We start from the raw sequence: 20,259 nt of genomic DNA on the forward strand, positions 1-20,259 counted from the left end.
CAGTCTGCCCAAGATGTAATACAGCTGGTATCTTCTATGTCTCCGGGCCTTTTTCGAAAATACAGGAGTTGGAACAAAATATGGGAACACTGCGAGACATGAGTGCTTGAACATAAATGCAGATTCTAGCCGAGCCCGCAGATTGCGCTGTTGTATTTGACCACAAACGCCAACTGTGCGATGTCCTCATACGTCGCATATGTCAGTCGCGGTCGTAACTGTGTTCTATGTAGTTGTGAGTGCATTATGTCAGAGCTAAGTGTCTTAGAACGTGGGCAAATTGGTTTTGCTCGTATTCTGGGTGCGCCCTAGTCAAGTGACTGTTGTTGCAAGAGACACCATTTCGAAGATTTATAGCGCATACAGGGAAAGTGGAAAAACATCTTCCATTGAGTCACAACGCAGACGAAGGTAGGTGTGTACTGAATGATGGACTCTCGTTGAAGAGGATAGTGACGAATAGTAAGAGGATGGAGCTGTAAAAAACACTGCAGAACTGAATGCCCCAACGCGGACCCTGTCAATACCAAAATCAACACGAAGTTAACTCCGTAAACACGCAACTGTAGCTCGAGCTGGAATTCCACAACCACTCATCAGCGCTGCAAATGTCTGTACCTGGAAGAAGACGTGCCGAAGCCATACATCAAAACTGTGGAGCAAAGGAAGAATGCCATTTGGCCGCATGAATCTTCTTTCACATTGTTTCCAACTTGGTGCTATAACCTTTGCTTAGGGTACGCCTGAAGTTCCTTTTAACAGAACCATTTTCTTGTCTTATCAGAGTTCCCGCAGGTGCCAAAAAATTGTTTTGTTGAGATTAGAAGACATTGTTCTTTCTTTATTTATACTGATTACTATTTTCGTTATTGAATTTGATTATGATTATTTTTTCGTGATTTCATTTATTTTTTGTTTTTTTTTTCTGTTTATTAAGGAGCTTTGGCTCTTTCTATTTTAGTTTCAATAATTAGTTCTCATGATAATGATTTATATATATTTTTCGGTTTGTCTTTATGTTAAAATGACGAATAGTAAGAGGATGTTATGACAATTTTTCTCTCTCTCTCTGTTTATTATTGATATTTGTCAAGTTTTATTTTTACAATTTGTGTTTGTTCTTTTGCTGATTTAAATATAATTTTGCTTTTAATTTTATGTTGAGGTTACCAGTCTGAACGTTTACAGGCTATTACTTATGTAATTTTTTGTACCTTGGTTGCTCGCTTTCCTTTGCTGCTGGTCTTCTTTAAGGTTTATTGTTTCACTAAAACTCTCTATTTTCCTATGTTATTTTATTATTTAATTCTTTTGGTTTGTCTTTGTGTTAAAATATTTATTTATAACTGTTTATGATCCCTCTCTGCTTATTAAACCATTGTTGACACTTGTTTCATTCTTTGATGTTTTATTTTTATAATTTGTGTTTATTCTGATGCTGATTTGAGTATAATTAGGTAATATTTTGGTCTTGATTTTTTTTAAGTTTTTGAATTTCTTCATTGATAATTACTGACAACAGTTCAGTTTATTTAACTTCATATCATTCCGATTTCTTCATACAATTTGTACAGAAACCAGATGGCAGTTATAAGAGTCGAGGGACATGAAAGGGAGGCAGTGGTTGGGAAGGGAGTGAGACAGGGTTGTAGCCTCTCCCCGATGTTATTCAATCTGTATATTGAGCAAGCAGTGAAGGAAACAAAAGAAAAATTCGGTGTAGGTATTAAAATGCATGGAGAAGAAATAAAAACTTTGAGGTTCGCCGATGACATTGTAATTCTGTCAGAGACAGCAAAGGACTTGGAAGAGCAGTTCAACGGAATGGACAGTGTCTTGAAAGGAGGGTATAAGATGAACATCAACAAAAGCAGAACGAGGATAATGGAATGTAGTCGAATGTAGTCGGGTGATGCTGAGGGAATTAGATTAGGAAATGAGACACTTAAAGTAGTAAAGGAGTTTTGCTATTTGGGGAGCAAAATAACTGATGATGGTCGAAGTAGAGAGGATATAAAATGTAAGACTGGCAATAGCAAGGAAAGCGTTTCCGAAGAAGAGAAATTTGCTAAACATCGAGTATAGATTTAAGTGTCAGGAAGTCGTTTCTGAAAGTATTTGTATGGAGTGTAGCCATGTATGGAAGTGAAACATGGACGATAAATAGTTTGGACAAGAAGAGAATAGAAGGTTTCGAAATGTGGTGCTACAGAAGAATGCTGAAGATTAGATGGGTAGATCACATAACTAATGAGGAGGTATTGAATAGGATTGGGGAGAAGAGGAGTTTGCGGCACAACTTGCCTAGAAGAAGGGATCGATTGGTAGGACATGTTGTGAGGCATCAAAGGATCACCAATTTAGTATTGGAGGGCAGCGTAGAGATAAAAATCGTAGAGGGAGATCAAGAGATGAATACACTAAGCAGATTCAGAAGGATGCAGGCTGCAGTACGTACTGTGAGATGAAGCAGCTTGCACAGGATAGAGTAGCATGGAGAGCTGCATCAAACCAGTCTCAGGACTGAAGACCACAACAACAACAACAGATATTATTTTGGTACTATTTTTCTTCAAATCTAATTCACTGATTTTTTTACTTTGATCTTTAATAATTACTGCTAGAGGTTTAGTTTATTTAAATCCATACCATTCTGATTTCTTCATTTTGATGTTCTTGAGTTTAATGATTGTTAAATTGTTCTTTTGCTAGATTAAGTCTGCTTTCTTTTTATTTTTTGAGGCTTGATTAGTTCCTACCTTACTTTTAATTTTAGGTTGAGGTAACCAATCTGAACGTTTACAGGCTGTTTTTTAACTTTTTGTACTTTGCTTGCCCGCTTTCCTTTGCTGCTGGTCTTATTTAAGGTTTATTGTTTCACTAAAACTCTATATTTTCCTATATTGTTTGATTATTTAATTGTTTTGGTTTGTTTTTGTTAAAATTTATTTATGACTGTTTCTGATCTCTCTCTGCTTATTAAACCATTGTTGAAAGTTGGTTCATTCTTTGATGTTTTTTGTGTCTTTATTCTGATGCCGATTTGAGTATAATTAGATGTTATTTTGGTCTTGATTATTTTTCTTTAAGTTTTTGAATTTCTGCGTTAATAATTACTGCCAACAGTTCAGTTTATTTAGCTTCATATCATTCTGATTTCTTCATTTTTATGATGTATGAGTATGTTATATTGTTCTTTTGTTAGATTAAATCTGTTTCCTTTGTATATATATATTTTTTGAGGCTAGATTAGTTCCTACTTCGCTTTTAATTTTAATTTGAGGTTACCAGCCTGAGCCTTTACAGCCGTTGTTTATTTGATTTTTTACACTTTAGTTGCTAGATTTCCTGTGTCGCTGGGTTTATTTAAGATTTATTGTTTTGCTAATACCATTTATTTTACTTTGTTTGATTTTGGCTCTAATTATTTTATGTCTTATGTTTTTATAGTTTTTGGTTTTTTAGTTAAGATGTCAATACTTTTGGTTCACCTTCGACTTCCTAAGGCTAGGTGGGGAGCACTGTGCTGCTGGTGGACGAGAATCAGCCTTGTGATTGTGTGACTGGGTGAATCTGGAACATTCTTCTCCTTTAATTAGAAATTCTTCCAATCCATATCCATATGTGGCATACAGCAAAACAGTGCTCAACAGTATTGGTTAAAAACAGTCTTGGTTGCAATTTTATTTTATTATTTTTCAACGACGCGTTTCGCCTCATTTAGGCATCTTCAGGTTATCTTTTCTAGATGGCCGCGAGAGGCACCAAGATCTGCATAACGCGTTTCCGTTCACAGGAGCGAGTAACAGACTAAGATGGGGTCTCAGGTAGTACACATAATCCCTCAGTTGTTCGCTGTCTGGTGACGTCCGGAAGCTGCGTCTCTGGTCGGCCATTACGGTCGCCAGATAGGCGCTGCGCTCTCGTTGAGACAGAATTGCGTGACCACTGCTTTCACTGGCGTCGTTTGGCGGGCCCGCTGCCTGCTGGCTACTGCGATCTGGACCTAAGAAATATTGCCTCGCCGGTTACGCGATATGCGATTCTCGCTCCTGCCGCCGTCGACCACTCGGCGTGGCCACTTCACCGCAGACAAGCAGAAATGCGGAAGGTGGTTCCCAGTCAGCGCAGAGGTGAACTGCTGCAGACGTGTGTATGTGTGTGTGTGTGTGTGTGTGTGTGTGTGTGTGTGTATGCGTATGTGACGACCAGCAAGTGCCTGCGCAGAGGCGATAGCTGGTGTATATCATTCAAGTTGTCTGAATAACTACTTCACGGAGTTCTTGCAGCATCAGATTTGTATTCTGTCTCAAGCCTTCTACACTTCCCTCTGTCGTCATACTCACGAGGGAACCTCCCCATCGCACCGCTCTCAGATTTAGTTATAAGTTGGCACAGTGGACAGGCCTTGAAAAATTGATCACAGATCAATGGAGAAAAGAGGAAGAAGTTGTGTGGAACTATGGAAAAAATAAGCAAAACATACAAACTGAGTAGTCCATGCGCATGATAGGCAACATCAAGGATAATATGAGCTCAGGATCGCCGTGGTACCGTGGTTAACCTGAGCAGCTGCGGAACGACAGGTCCTTGGTTCAAGTCTTCCCTCGAGCGAAAAGTTTATTTTCTTTAATTTCGCAAAGTTATGGTCTGTCCGTTCGTTCATTGACGTCTCCGTTCACTGTAATACGTTAAGTGTCTGCGTTTTGCGACCGCACCGCATAACCGTGCGATTAGTAGACGAAAGGACGTGCCTCTCCAATGGGAACCGAAAACATCTGATCGCAAGGTCATAGGTCAACCGATTCCTCCAGAGGAAAACACGTCTAGTGTATTCTATACGACACTGGTGACGGCATGTGCGTCACATTACACAAATATGTTGTCGGCCCACCTAACTTGTACACTTGCCGAATGGGTAAAAAGATTCTTCTACCTTGCCCGATTTAGGTTCTCTTGTGGATGTGATAATCACTCCCTAAAAATTGATGAAAACATAAGAGTTTGTCACAAACTGCAACAAATGAATGCAACAGTTTCACAGTCGCACAGTTTTCCCTGTGCTCTGTCAAAACATATGTTTTTAACGTTTTCAAATTTTTCCGTGTGTAGACCGTCAAAGCCGGCATATGTCCAAGCAAATCTGAACATGTCCTGGAATTTTGGAGAGCGAGGTTGATTATGTGTGAGTGCCTGAACTTTGATAATTGACACCCGATCGCGTAAACAATATTGCTTTGTGAACCTGTGGAGCTTCACAAAATAATTGTCTGAATATAAAAAATTAAACTTTTCACTCGAGGGAAGAAAGACTTGAACCAAGGACCTCTCGATCCGCAGCAGCTCACGCTAACCCCGAGACCGCGGCGCTCCTGAACTTACGTTCTCCTTGATGTTGCCTATCAGGTGCATGTACTACTCAGTTTGTATATTTTGCTTGTTTTTTTCATAGTTCGACACAACTTCTTCCTGTTTTCTCGATTGATCTGTCTTCAGTTTTTCAAGTCCTATCCACTGTGCCAACTCATAACTAAATCTGAGGGGGGTGCGATGGGGAGATTTCCTTGCCAGGAGATTCCAGTAGCCCCTTTGGTAGTTCATTTAGTTAGCCGACTTGTATCACGGAAACGTAACGAAGTCAAGGACGTTGCACATTCTGCCAGAGATTATGTCGATGTTGTGGTATTTCAAGAGTCTAATCAGGAAGCATCGCGTTTCTTTACCGCTTGAGCGACGCCAGGTAAGAAATGTTAATATATATTGTGGCGTCACCGCCAGACACCACACCTGCTAGGTGATAGCCTTTAAATCGGCCGCGGTCCGGTAGTATACGTCGGACACGCGTGTCGCCACTGTCAGTGATTGCAGACCGAGCGCCGCCACACGGCAGGTCTAGAGAGACGTCCTAGCACTCGGCCCAGTTGTACAGCAGACTTTGCCAGAGATGGATCAATGACAAATACGCTCTCATTTGCCGAAACGATAGTTAGCATAGCCTTCAGCAACGTCATTTGCTACGATCTAGCAAGGCGCCATTACCAGTTTATATTGAGATTATAATTCATGTATAAACAAGAGCGATGTTCTCCAATTATGGATTAAAGTTAAGTATTCAAGCAACTATGTACTTTATTTATTAGACTCAACTCCTTTAATTGTTCCAGACCTCACGCCAGCCTGCGTGAGCTTAAACGCGTGCATTTCGGCCTCCTCTAGCAACACGGTTTTGGCTTTTCTGCCAACACTTCATATATATTTATTTATTTGTAATATGTTAAGTGGATCTTGTTATTTAAAAAGATTTTGTTTCTTTTATTTCATGCCGAGCGTGGCAGGAAGATAATCCAGGGGGGACTTCAGACGTGGCGGACAACGAGAGCTAACCACTATTGCATCGTAGTCGACGGCCGGCGGCTGGAAGAACCGTTGAAACATCATGCTCACCATTATTACAATATGTTTTATGTTTTTTTTATTAAATGAAAAGGAGTTCTGTTGTGTACATAGTTCCGCGTAGTCAGCGCGTACACAACTTTCCCACTAGAGCGCGCCCCGCTAAGCACAACAGCGCAGGCGCAGCACACGTCCATCTCCGCACTACGAGATGGCGCTGCCATAGAGACAGACCAAATTCTGCATCCACCGATCCACGGATTAAAATGTAACGCAGCCAATGAGATTGCTACTAACGTAGAACCATTTCTCCTCACGTATCACACTCGCGCAGTGATACCTGAATGCTCGAGGTATTATAACGAGTGTACAGACCTCCGATTAGTCAGTCTGCATTAGTCTGTACCAGTCTGCATTAGTCTGCATTAGTCAGTACCAGTCTATAGTCAAGTTTCAGTCTGCGCCTAATAAGATTATCATATTCCTGTACATAGCCATGAAGATAAATGTATAGACACTTTGTCAAGTATCAGAGATATGTGAGAATAAGATTAACATACCAAGACCAAAGGAACTTCAGATTGTCAATTGTAAACAGCATCCAGAATGATGTTATGTAATGTCTATGATTTTTATTATTTTAATAAATGAGTGTGAAAATTAATCAAGTTCTGTTTAAAGTTGGTCACCGTCAATCTGCTACTCTAAGCATGCAAGTGGCATTTCTATCATCTGACCTAACAGCAGAAGATAAACACGCCACGATACGACCACGAGACATATTGCTGACACTCGCCTACTTCGTTAGAGCGACAAGTCAAATAATCTGATGGAGTGTGTACTGAAGGTCTTAGAGTATGCACACCACAAGTTCAATGTTGAGTGTGGAATGATAAAGTTTGTAATTGGATGTCAATTGGTCATCAACTGTTAAATCAACTGTTAGTCAGTTGACTCTGTTGTTACGACATACATCGTAAATATTACTTAAGCGTGAAATTTGCAAATTTTATTAAAATTCAGACTTCTTGAAGAGATTCTGGCAGAATTTTATCAGGAGTGTGGACGATCTTCAATAATTAACTAGTTTAAAGATTTATTAATGAGAAGTCGACACGTATTGACATTTTGAAAATAATCGATACTGCGAAATCTATTAAAATTCTGTTTTAAAACTTTATCAGCGATTGTGGTCAAGACGATCGGTTTTAAAGTGGAATATTTCTTTAAATGAGAACAAGGTTGATTCTTTAGTGACATTAATTATTTAAGGAAACATTAGAAGAATTTCAATTCATTCTGGCAAAGATATCAAGGTGTGTCAGACCGCACTATGAAGATATAAAAACTCTGTGTCTTTGTTGAACTGTCAAAAAATTTTTTTACGGTAAAACTTTTCTACAATAGGGACTGGTGTATTTTGCTGCGTCTATCCTTATCTCCTAGGTTGAATCTGCTACAGCTTAATGTTTTTCTTTATGGATTTTTCAAGTAACTGGGAAAAGAACTTATAATTTGATCTGCGGCGGACCGTCGATATTGGGTGCACGGTTAGGCTGTTGTGTAGCCTGTTGGTTTGCAGGTTGCCTTCATTTCCCCTGCTGCAGACATCGTTGCTGAGTTGCTGAGACAGGGTCGGTGGTTCAGCGAAATGTCTGTATCACGAGGTCCCGGGTTCGATTCCCGGCTTGTTGGGTTAGTTGGTTGGTTGTTTTTCGGGAAGGAGACCAGACAGCGAGGTCATCGGTCTTTATCGGATTACGGAAGGAAGGGGAAGGAAATCGGCCGTGCCCTTTCAAAGGAACCATCCCGGCATTTACCTGGAACGATTTAGGGAAATGACGGAAAACCTAAGTCAGGATGGCCGGAAGAGGGATTGAACCGTCGTCCTCCCGAATGCTTGTGGGGGATTTTCTCTGCCCACAGACTGGGCGTTTGTGTTGTCCTCATCATTTCACCATGATTTGTGCAAGTGGCGAGGTTGGACTGTGCAAAAATTGGGACTTTGTACGGGCGCTAATGACCGCGCAGTTGATCGCCCCACAAACCAAACATCATCATCATCATTATCGATGTCTGTAACTGAAGATCATTGGCAGCGATTCTGATTTCGTTAGATGGTGGATGACTCAGCAACAGAGAAATAAGCTCTGTCCATTTCTATGGCTGCAAAACATTAGTAGGAAAGCTGATTTCCTTAGATTGTCAATGACACTGTTTATTTCTCTGTTGCTGGGTCATCCACCAAGTAATGAAATCAGCATCGCTAGCAGTGTTCTGCAGTCATAGACAACGACATAATCTCTGGGAGCACATGAAAGTCCCTTACGCCCATGACACAAGCCGGCTGAGAGGACGACGGAGCAAATCGTCTAATGCTTAACAGTGAATACAAACCTGACGCGGCAGGAGCTCGGTGAAGCATTTATTGAACAACGTCGCCGAGAAAAACTACGTTGTCATCGACGAGCTATTGGCTGCTCGTGTCGGTGACCCAAATACTGCACGGCTCTGAGTTCTCCAGTTTGAGTAGAAAGTAAAGCAGGGGCAAATTCTCTCGACAACGCTGAAATTCGACCCAGCACTTCTGTTCCAGAACTACCGCGTGATCAAAAAGTCAGTATATATTTGAAAACTTAATAAACCAAGAAATAATGTAGATAGAGAGGTAAAAATTGACACACATGCTTGGAATGACATCGGGTTTTATTAGAACAAAAAAAAAAAAAAGTATTGCTAGACGCGTGAAAGGTCTCTTGCGCGCGTCCTTTGGTGATGATCGTGTGCTCAGCCGCCACTTTCGTCATGCTTGGCCTCCCAGGTCCCCAGACCTTAGTCGCAAGTGTATCGTGATCGACCGACATCTCTAGGGATGCTGAAAGACAATATCCGACGCCAATGCCTCACCATAACTCCGGACATGCTTTACAGTGCTGCTCACAACATAATTACTCGACTACAGCTATTGTTGAGGAATGATGGTGGACATATTGAGCATTTCCTGTAAAGAACATCATCTTTGCTTTGTCTTACTTTGTTATGCTAATTATTGCTATTCTGATCATATGAAGCGCCATTGTCGGACTTTTTTTGAACTTTTGTATTTTTTTGGTTCTAATAAAACCCCGTGTCATTCCAAGCATGTGTGCCAATTTGTACCTCTCTGTCTACATTATTCCGTGATTTACTCAGTTTTCAAATTTATACTCACGTTTTGATCACCCGGTATATGACTAATGATCATAATATTCAAATATTAGTGGTACCATAAGCATACCCCGCAACACATCGTCATGGGGATTGGGGAGTGTGATATAGATGTAAAAGCTCCAGTTCTTTTCCAGTTCGGCTCAGATAGCTTCAAATAATTATGTTATCCTTCATAATTTATTAGAAGCTATGTGAGTTCAATTGAGGATGCGCTAAATGACGATCGGTTTGACTTGAGAAAAGCTAAAGGCACCCGAGATGCAATTCTGATGTTTCCGTTGATTATGAAAGCAATAATAGAGAAAAATCAAGACACGTTCACATGATTTGTCGACCTGGAGAAAGCATTCAATAATGTAAAATGCTGCAAGATGTTCGAAATTGTGAGAAAAATTGGGTAAGCTATAGGGAGAGACGAGTAATATACAATACGCACAAAAGCCTAGAGGGACTAATAAGACTTGACGACCGAGAACGAAACGCTCGGATTAAAAAGAGTGTAAGAGAGGGATTGGGTTGTTGTGGGGAAGGAGACAAGACAGCGAGGTCATCGGTCTCATCGGATTAGGGAAGGACGGGGAAGGAAGTCGGCCGTGCCCTTTGAAAGGAACCATCCCGCCATTTGCTTGGAGCGATTTAGGGAAATCACGGAAAACCTAAATCAGGAGGGCCGGACGCGGGATTGAACCGTCGTCCTCCCGAATGCGAGTCCAGTGTGCTAAGCACTGCGCCACCTCACTCGGTAGTGTAAGAGAGGGATGTAGTCTTTCGCCCCTACTGTTCAATCTCTATATCGAAAAACCAATAACGGAAATAAAAGAAATGTCCAGGAGTGGAATTAAAATTCAAGGTGGAAGGATACCGGTGATATAATTCGCTGCAGTGTTATCGTGAGTGAAAGCAAAGAAGAATTACATTATCTGCTGAATCGAACGAACAATACAATGAGTACGGAACATGGATTGCGAGTAAGTCGAAGAAACACGAAAGTAAGAAGTAGCAGAAATGAGAGCAACGAGAAACTTAAGATCAGTATTGATGGTTACGAAGTAGATGAAGTTAAGGGATTCCACTGCCTAGGCACCAAAATAACCAACGATGGAAGGATCAAGGAAGATATCAACAGCAGACTAGCACTGGCAAAGAGGGAATTCCCGGCCAAGAGAAGTAAACTAGTATCAAACATAGGGCTTAATTTGAGGAAAAAGTTTCTGAGAATGTACGTTTGGTAGTGAAACTTGAACTGTGAGACAACCGGAACAGAAGAGAATCGGCAGAAGATTGTTGAAAATCAGGTGGACTGATAAGGTGAGGAATGAGGATATTCTGCGCAGAGTCAGAGAGGGAAAGAATATGTGGAAAACACTGACAAGGAGAAGGGACAGAATGATAGTACATCTGTTAAGACACGAGGCAACGACTACCATGGTACTAGAGGGAATCGTAGAGGGCAAAAACTGTAGAAGAAGACAGAGATTGGAATACATCCAGCAAATAACTGAAGACATAGGTTGCAAGTGCTATTCTGAGAGGAAGAGGTGACGGTGTGTTGTGGAGGGTGCTTATGGTACAACTAACTGATGCCCCATACCCTGCTCCTCTTGCGAACGGCGCTTAGGAAGAACGTTTGTCGGTATGCCTCTATATTGACTGTAATTTCACTAATTTTCTTGTAGTCAGTTCATGAGATGCACGCGGGAGGACGTAATATGCTGTCCGACTCTGGCCGGGAAGTGCTCTCTCTAAATTTCAGTAGTAAACCTCTCCGTGATGCACAATGCCTCTCTTGTAATGTCTGCGACTGGAGTCTGTTGAGCACCTCAGTAGCGCCCTCGCGCTGACTAAACGGTGTCAGTAGTTAAGCTCACAAGTCCCGCCGCTCCGGAACTGGTATAAACATAAAGGACTCCACCATAATAACAAGAATAATAAGTTTTCACAGCTTCCAGTTGTAAGTACTAGCAAAAAAGAACTGGACACTCTATAATTAATTGAAAATAGCTCATCTCACTGTCAGTGATATTCTCTCATTATGCAGAAGAAAACAGTGACTATACATCTACATATACTCTCCGAAAGCCACCGTACGATACGTGGTGGAGGGTACTTTATACCACCAATAGTTATTTCCTGTTCCACTAACAAATGCAGCGAAGGAAAAATGACTGTTTAAATGCCTCTACGAGGCCTACTTTCTCTTATTTTCCCAGTCTTTCAGCAACTGTACGTCGGTGGCGGCAGAATATGTTCTGCAGTCACCTTCAAGTACTGACTCTCAAAATTTCCTCAACAGTGTTTCGCGAAAAGAACGTCGCCTTTCCTACAGGGACTGCCATTAGAGTTCACGAAGTACCTCCATGATCTCTCGTGGTGAACCTACTGATAACAAATCTAGCAGCACGTCTAAGAATTGCTTCGGAGTCACCATTGAATCTCACCTGGTGGCAATCCCAAACACTTGACCAATATTAGAGAGTTGGTCGCACTAGTGATCTATACGAGGCCTCCTTTATGCATGAGATACATTTTCCTAAAATGTTCCCAATAAAACGTAGTCTGCTCTTTGCATTCTCTTTCACCTTCCTTACTTGCTCGTCCCGTTTCATATTGCTTTTCATCGTTACGCTACATATTTAATCGACGTGACTGCTACATGCAAACATTATGGGATTCTTTACCTACTCATCTGCATTAACTTAATTTTTCTACATTTAGAGCAAGCTGCCACTGATCACACAAACTAGAAATTCTGTCTAAGGGAGTGGTTCCCAACGTGGACGTAACCAACCCCACGAATTGTCATTCATTCTAACACACACACACACACACACACACACACACACACACACACACACACTCACATACACAAACTAAATATCATTCATCTTTAATCATTTTAAAAATAAAAGTCTTCTACGAAAAGTCTTTCATTGCACAGTTTAGTTGGTTGCTAAAGTTGATGATAATATGGCGGAGGGGAGGAGGGGGGGGGGGGGAGGGCAACAGCTTAGGGGGTTAATGGTCTAAGAAAGGCTGGGAAACACTGGTCTAACAAGGGGAGGCCACGATGTTTGGAACGCCGATTTGCAGCAAACTTCGTACACTCGGTAGTACTCCGCGAGGACAACAAAATGTGTAACCAGTAGCGCGTACTTCTCAAGCGTTACTGAGAAAATCGCAAGATAATTTCGGTCGTCAGATATATATATCTGAGCGTGGCCATTTTTACCATGAAGCGCTGGCAGCCGAGTGGTGTACTCGCTTCGGCGGTACATATACTAATAAGGAACGAGACAGAGAAGATTACCATGGCCCCTGCGCAACGATGACACGCAAAATTGTGAAGCGTTCCACATTTTAAAAATAAAAACAAAAAACAATAATAAAAATTTTTAAAAAAGTGGTTAGCGTTCAAGCCCCGTAATTGCTGCGTTGCTGGATCGAGTCCCGCTCATTAGTTTTTTTTATTTATTTTATTGCTAACACAGTCACACAGTCATTTTCTTTACTATTTATATTACAATTGATGTAATGGCAAAAATACGTGTAATCTGATGAACTTTTATTAAATTTGCAATGTTATTTGGCAGTCTACAAATTTTTTTATCACAAATAATATAATATTCTTAACTACCGACTAGTAAACGACCAAACGGATAAGGTGATACTGAAAATGTATGCTTGTCCGTGTCTTCAAAATTGTTCGTATTTAATCGAAAGAGAACGAGAAATTGCTTCTCGGGAAGACGCTATTAAAATACACTCGATACTGCATGACCACTGATAACCACCGATATTTAAGGAAATTCTGCGTTATGCATGGTTTGCTTCCAAATTATCGGCTGAAAGAGAGGTTTTTGAAAATGGTAACGAGGTTTGTTTTTCCACGGAAAACCTCAAAAGACCTTGCGTATGCGGAAACATAGCATTTATTCAATGCAGCTGGTGCCGTTTAACTTTGTTTTACTAAAAATACCATCCCGCAATTTGTCCTCGTAATGTCGAAAGCGACGATTAATTGTACATCTTTCGAAAGCTGTCTGTGCCGGTCAAAACTTGGAGGTAACAAGTCGTTTCGGGCTCCTTCCAGGTATAAGGGATTTCTCAAATCACAGACAAGCATACATTTTCAGTATCACTTTATGCGTTTGGCCGTTTAATAGTCGGTAGTTATGAATATTATATTATTTGTGATAATAAAAATTTGTAGACTGCCAAATAACATTGCTAATTTAATAAAAGTTCATCCGATTACACGTATTTTTCTCTACATCAACTGCAATACAAATAGTAAATAAAATGACTATGTTAGAAATTAAAAAAACAAAAATTGACGGGCGGGACTCGATCCAGTGATCCAGCGATTACGGGGCTTGAACACTAACCACTTGGCTGCCGGCGCTTTATGGTAAAAATGGCCACGCACGGATATATATTTGACGACCGAAATTATCTTGCGATTTTCTCAGTAACGCTTGAGAAGTACGCGCTACTGCTTACACATTTTGTTGTCCTAATGGCGTACTAGGAGTGTGCGAAGTTTGCGGTAAATCCGCGTTCCAAACGTCGTGGCCTCCCCTTGTAAGGCCTCTTGTACCCTCCTTCAACAATGACACCTTCTCATAGACCACAGCGTCGTCAGCAAACAACCGCAGATTGCTACCCACCCCGTCCGTCAAATCATTTGTGTATATACAGGGTTATTACAAATGACTGAAGCGATTTCACAGCTCTACAATAACTTTATTATTTGAGATATTTTCACAATGCTTTGCACACACATACAAAAACTCAAAAAGTTTTTTTAGGCATTCACAAATGTTCGATATGTGCCCCTTTAGTGATTCGGCAGACATAAAGCCGATAATCAAGTTCCTCCCACACTCGGCGCAGCATGTCCCCATCAATGAGTTCGAAAGCATCGTTGATGCGAGCTCGCAGTTCTGGCACGTTTCTTGGTAGAGGAGGTTTAAACACTGAATCTTTCACATAACCCCACAGAAAGAAATCGCATGGGGTTAAGTCGGGAGAGCGTGGAGGCCATGACACGAATTGCTGATCATGATCTCCACCACGACCGATCCATCGGTTTTCCAATCTCCTGTTTAAGAAATGCCGAACATCGTGATGGAAGTGCGGTGGAGCACCATCCTGTTGAAAGATGAAGTCGGCGCTGTCGGTCTCCAGTTGTGGCATGAGCCAATTTTCCAGCATGTCCAGATACACGTGTCCTGTAATGTTTTTTTCGCAGAAGAAAAATAGGCCGTAAACTTTAAACCGTGAGATTGCACAAAACACGTTAACTTTTGGTGAATTGCGAATTTGCTGCACGAATGCGTGAGAATTCTCTACCGCCCAGATTCGCACACTGTGTCTGTTCACTTCACCATTAAGAAAAAATGTTGCTTCATCACTGGTAACAAGTTTCGCACTGAACGCATCCTCTTCCATGAGCTGTTGCAACCGCGCCGAAAATTCAAAGCGTTGGACTTTGTCATCGGGTGTCAGGGCTTGTAGCAATTGTAAATGGTAAGGCTTCTGCTTTGCCTTTTCCGTAAGATTTTCCAAACCGTCGGCTGTGGTACGTTTAGCTCCCAGCTTGCTTTATTCGTCGACTTCCGCGGGCTACGCGTGAAACTTGTCCGCACGCGTTCAACCGTTTCTTCGCTCACTGCAGGCCGACCCGTTGATTTCCCCTTACAGAGGCATCCAGAAGCTTTAAACTGAGCATACCATCGCCGAATGGAGTTAGCAGTTGGTGGATCTTTGTTGACGAAGTTCAACAAACTTCGTCCTGAAGTGTCGTTGCACTGTTATGACTGACTGATGTGAGTGCATTTCAAGCACGACATACGCTTTCTCGGCTCCTGTCGCCATTTTGTCTCACTGCGCTCTCGAGCGCTCTGGCGGCAGAAACCTGAAGTGCGGCTTCAGCCGAAGAAAACTTTATGAGTTTTTCTACGTATCTGTAGTGTGTCGTGACCATATGTCAATGAATGGAGCTACAGTGAATTTATGAAATCGCTTCAATCATTTGTAATAGCACTGTACAGAAAACAGTGGTCCTTTCACAGTTCCCTGGGGCACTCTAGGTAATTCCCTTGTCTCTGGTCAACTCTTGCCTTCGAGGACAGCTTACTGGGTTCTGTTACGTAAGAAAGCACTCCTGTATGTGGGAACCTAATCCGTATGTTGCGACCTTCGTTAACAACCTGCAATGGGGAACCGTGAAAAATACTTTCCGGAAATCTGAAAATACGGACTCTGTCTGTTGTCCCTCATCCGTGGTTTTCGTGTTATCATGTCAGCAAAGGATAAGCTGAGTTTCGAACGAGCGAAAATTTATTGTATTCGAACTAAGAATATGTTCAAGAATTCTTCAGGAAACAAATATTAAGGATATTGGTCTATAATTTTGCTGGTCCATTCTTTTACCCCTGTGATGTACTAGAGTAACCCGCGTTTTTTTTTTTCATTCAACTGGGACTTTGCACTGGGCTAGCGATGAATCGACGGTTCCACCTAGTCACATCGTAAGTCTAAAATTGGCCAAATTGAGTTATGATGACCACCAGAATGTTTACTTCACTATTTGTGCTCCTCTGTAAAAGTCGTATGTCTAACACTGCTTCTTTAGCAGCAATAATCAATCTTCAGAACATCGTTAAGTCATGTAAATAACTCATTCACCGATGAAAAAAATTGCAAGTTATGTTACAATGTTCTTCCTGCGAGAATGGTCGCACAATAAAAATAGTAACTGTAGTTACAATGTTTGTAGAGGGAATGTTTAATACTTGCAGGTATGTGATGCCTATTGCCCACACTATTAAGCTGGGAGCACTATCACCCAAGATTACTTTTAGCCAATAGTATCTAAGCTGATTGTAGACATGGTCATTAGCACGAGTATAGCCAGTGATTTTACGTAGAATAATATTGATAAACATCTTTGTGAATGTTCTCCGGGTTCTACATCTACATCTATTCTCTGCAGATCACCGTGAGCTGCGTGGCAGGAGGGTACGTCTCACTGTGTATCCCCTCCACCCCCCCCCCCCTCCCCACTTATTAAGATTTCTTCCCGTCCCGTTTACGTATGGAGCGTGGAAGAAAGTTTGAATGCGTCTATGTGTGCAGAAATTATTCCAATCTTATCCTCCCTATGTTCCAATCTTATCCTCCCTATGTAGGGCATGGCAGTATATTCCTACAGTCATCATTTAAATCCGTTATGCCTACCATACAATGACAAGCAGATAGAAGAAGTGGACAGTGTTAAATTCTTGGGATTACAGCTTGATAACAAATTCAACTGGGAGGAACAAACCACAGAACTGCTGAAGCGTCTTAACAAATCTCTATATGCAATGCGAATTGTGTCACACATAGGGGATATAAAAATGAAAAAGCTGGCATACTATGCTTACTTTCATTTCATAATGTCATATGGGAGTATTTTTTGGGGTTATTCATCAAATCAATCTAAAGTTTTCTGGGCACAAAAACGTGCAGTAAGAGTTACATGTGGTGTGAACTCAAGAACATCCTGCAGGAGCCTATTTAGGGAACTAGGGATATTAACTACTGCTTCCCAATATATTTATTCCTTAATGAAATTTGTTATTAAAAATATATCACTTTTTGAAACCAACAGCTCAATTCATGGAATCAATACTAGACATAAGAATAATCTTCACAAGGATTTAAAGTCACTTAGTCTTGTACAAAAAGGTGTGCATTATTCAGGAACACACATTTTCAATAACTTGCCAGCAGCCATAAAAAGCTTAACAACCATTGAAATTCAGTTTAAGAGAAGCCTAAAGGATTTATTGGTGGCCAACTCCTTTATTGATGAATTTCTCAGTAGAACTAACTGATTTTTGTGTGTGATATAACTTCTGCACTATTTCAGTGCAGTATATATATATATATATATATATATATATATATATATATATATATATATATAGGGTGAGTCACCTAACGTTACCGCTGAATATATTTCATAAACCACATCAAATACTGACGAACCGATTCCACAGACCGAACGTGAGGAGAGGGGCTAGTGTAATTGTTTAATACAAACCATACAAAAACGTACAGAAGTATGTTTTTTAACACAAACCTACGTTTTTTTAAATGGAACCACGTTAGTTAGCACAAAAAAAATGGTTCGAATGGCTCTGAGCACTATGGGACTCAACATCTTAGGTCATAAGTCCCCTAGAACTTAGAACTACTTAAACCTAACTAACCTAAGGACATCACACACACCCATGCCCGAGGCAGGATTCGAACCTGCGACCGTAGCAGTCCCGCGGCTCCGGACTGCAGCGCCAGAACCGCACGGCCACCGCGGCCGGCCTAGTTAGCACATCTGAACATATAAACAAATACGTAATTAGTGCTGTTTGTTGCAAAATGTTAATTACATCCGGAGATACTGTAACCTAAAGTTGACGCTTGAAATCTCCGACGTTCAGTTGCGTGTTGTAACAAACACGGGCCACGGACGGCGAGCAGCATCTGCAGGAACATGTTTACGATGACGACCGTATTTACGAGTGTGGCTGTAGTGCACTGTTGTGGTTTGGTCTAGCTGTCGCAGTGTCCGCATGTAGCGCTTGCTGCTATTGTTATTCTGCATTCGTCTCCGCACGCAGACCAACTGTAGTATACCGTGTTACCAGACGTTTGTGACAGTGTAGTGGTGTAGGAACTGTGATCATGGTGTATTCGAACTCTGAAAAGGCGGAGATGATACTCATCTATGGCAAGTGTCGACGAAATACAGCTGAAGCCTGCAGGGTGTATGCAGAACGGTACCCGGACAGAGAGCATCCAACGTGCCGCACATTGCAAAACATCTACCGCCAAATGTATGCAACAGGTATGGTCGTAGCACGCAAACGGGTCCGTAACAGGCCCGTGACAGGAGAAGCGGGTGGAGTTGGTGTGTTAGCTGCTGTTGTCATGAACCGACACATGAGTACACGGGACATTGCGAGAGCCGGTGGACTGAGTCAAAGTAGTGTCATGCGCATACTGTATCGTCACCGCTTTCACCCGTTTCATGTGTCGCTACATCAGCAATTACATGGTGATGACTTTAATCATCGAGTGCAATTCTGTCAATGGGCATTAACAGAGAATGCGTTGCAGTTCTACCTGTTTACCGATGAAGCGGGTTTCACAAACCACGGGGCAGTGAATCTACGGAACATACATTACTGGTCCGTGGACAATCCTCGCTGGCTCAGAAAGGTAGAGCGACAGCGACCGTGGACTTTAAATGTATGGTGCGGAATCATTGGCGACCACCTCATTGGTCCTCACTTCATTGCAGGGGCCCAAACAGCTGCAACATACATCGCGTTTCTACAGAATGATCTGACAACGTTGCTCGAAAATATCCCACTGGAAACGCGTCGACGTATGTGGTATCAGCATGATGGTGCACCTGCACATTCCGAAATTAACACTAGGCTGACCCTTGACAGGATGTTCAACGGGCGTTTCATAGGACGTGGAGGACGCATAAATTGGCCAGCCAGTTCTCCTGATCTTATACCTCTGGACTTCTTTCTGTGGGGTACGTTAAAGGAGAATGTGTACCGTGATGTGCCTACAACCCCAGAGGATATGAAACAACGTATTGTGGCAGCCTGCGGCGACATTACACCAGATGTACTGCGGCGTGTACAACATTCATTACGCCAGAGATTGCAATTGTGTGCAGCAAATGATGGCCACCACATTGAACATCTATTGGCCTGACATGTCGGGACACACTCTATTCCACTCCGTAATTGAAAACGGAAACCACGTGTGTACGTGTACCTCACCCCTCATGGTAATGTACATGTGCGTCAGTGAAAAAGTCCAATAGAAAAGTGTTAGCGTGTGGACGTAATGTGCTGTTCCAGTCTCTTCTGTACCTAAGGTCCATCACCGTTCCCTTTGGATCCCTACGTAATTCGGTGCTCTCCGATACACACGATCGAACAGCGGAGGAGTGGTACTCAAGCGTCAACTTTAGGTTAGAATATCTCCGGATGTGATTAACATTTTACAATGCAACAAACGGCACTGATTACGTATTTGTTTATATGTTCAGATGTGATAACAAAACTAACGGGGTTCCATTTTTAAAAAACGTAGGTTTGTGTTAAAAACATACTTCCGTACATTTTTTTATGGTTTGTATTAACCAATTACACTAGCCCCTCTCCTCACGTTCGGTCTGTGGAATCGATTCGTCAGTATTTGATGTGGTTTACGAAATATATCCAGCGGTAATGTTAGGTGACTCACCCTATATATATATATATATATATATATATATATATATATATATATATATGTGTGTGTGTGTGTGTGTGTGTGTGTGTGTAAGTACAATCTAACTTCTGCACCATTTCAGTGTAGTAATGTGTTCATTGTAAGTAAGTATCATAGTAGTTGTATTGCACGTTTATTGCCTTATAAATAAATAAAACAAACTTTTTTATTTTAGATTCAGTGCATCAGTATTTGTAAAATGACTCTTTCATATAGTGTTCATTAAAAAATGACGATCGTTCCACTTGGGACCTGTGGAATGGTAAATTAGCTTATTTGTTTTAGTTGTAAATATTTATCATGTATTGT

At 41.4% G+C, this 20,259-nt stretch overlaps 1 non-coding gene across 1 annotated transcript; it reads left to right on the top strand.

Moving 5' to 3' along the window:
- The first annotated feature begins 12,857 nt into the window (after nucleotides 1-12,857).
- On the top strand, nucleotides 12,858-12,963 carry LOC126425537 (U6 spliceosomal RNA). Its single transcript, XR_007576373.1, has one exon. It is a non-coding gene; the product is annotated as a U6 spliceosomal RNA (small nuclear RNA).
- The last annotated feature ends 7,296 nt before the right edge of the window (nucleotides 12,964-20,259 follow it).

The sequence above is a fragment of the Schistocerca serialis genome, chromosome 10 (assembly GCF_023864345.2).
Source record: "Schistocerca serialis cubense isolate TAMUIC-IGC-003099 chromosome 10, iqSchSeri2.2, whole genome shotgun sequence".
Taxonomy (NCBI): domain Eukaryota; kingdom Metazoa; phylum Arthropoda; class Insecta; order Orthoptera; family Acrididae; genus Schistocerca; species Schistocerca serialis.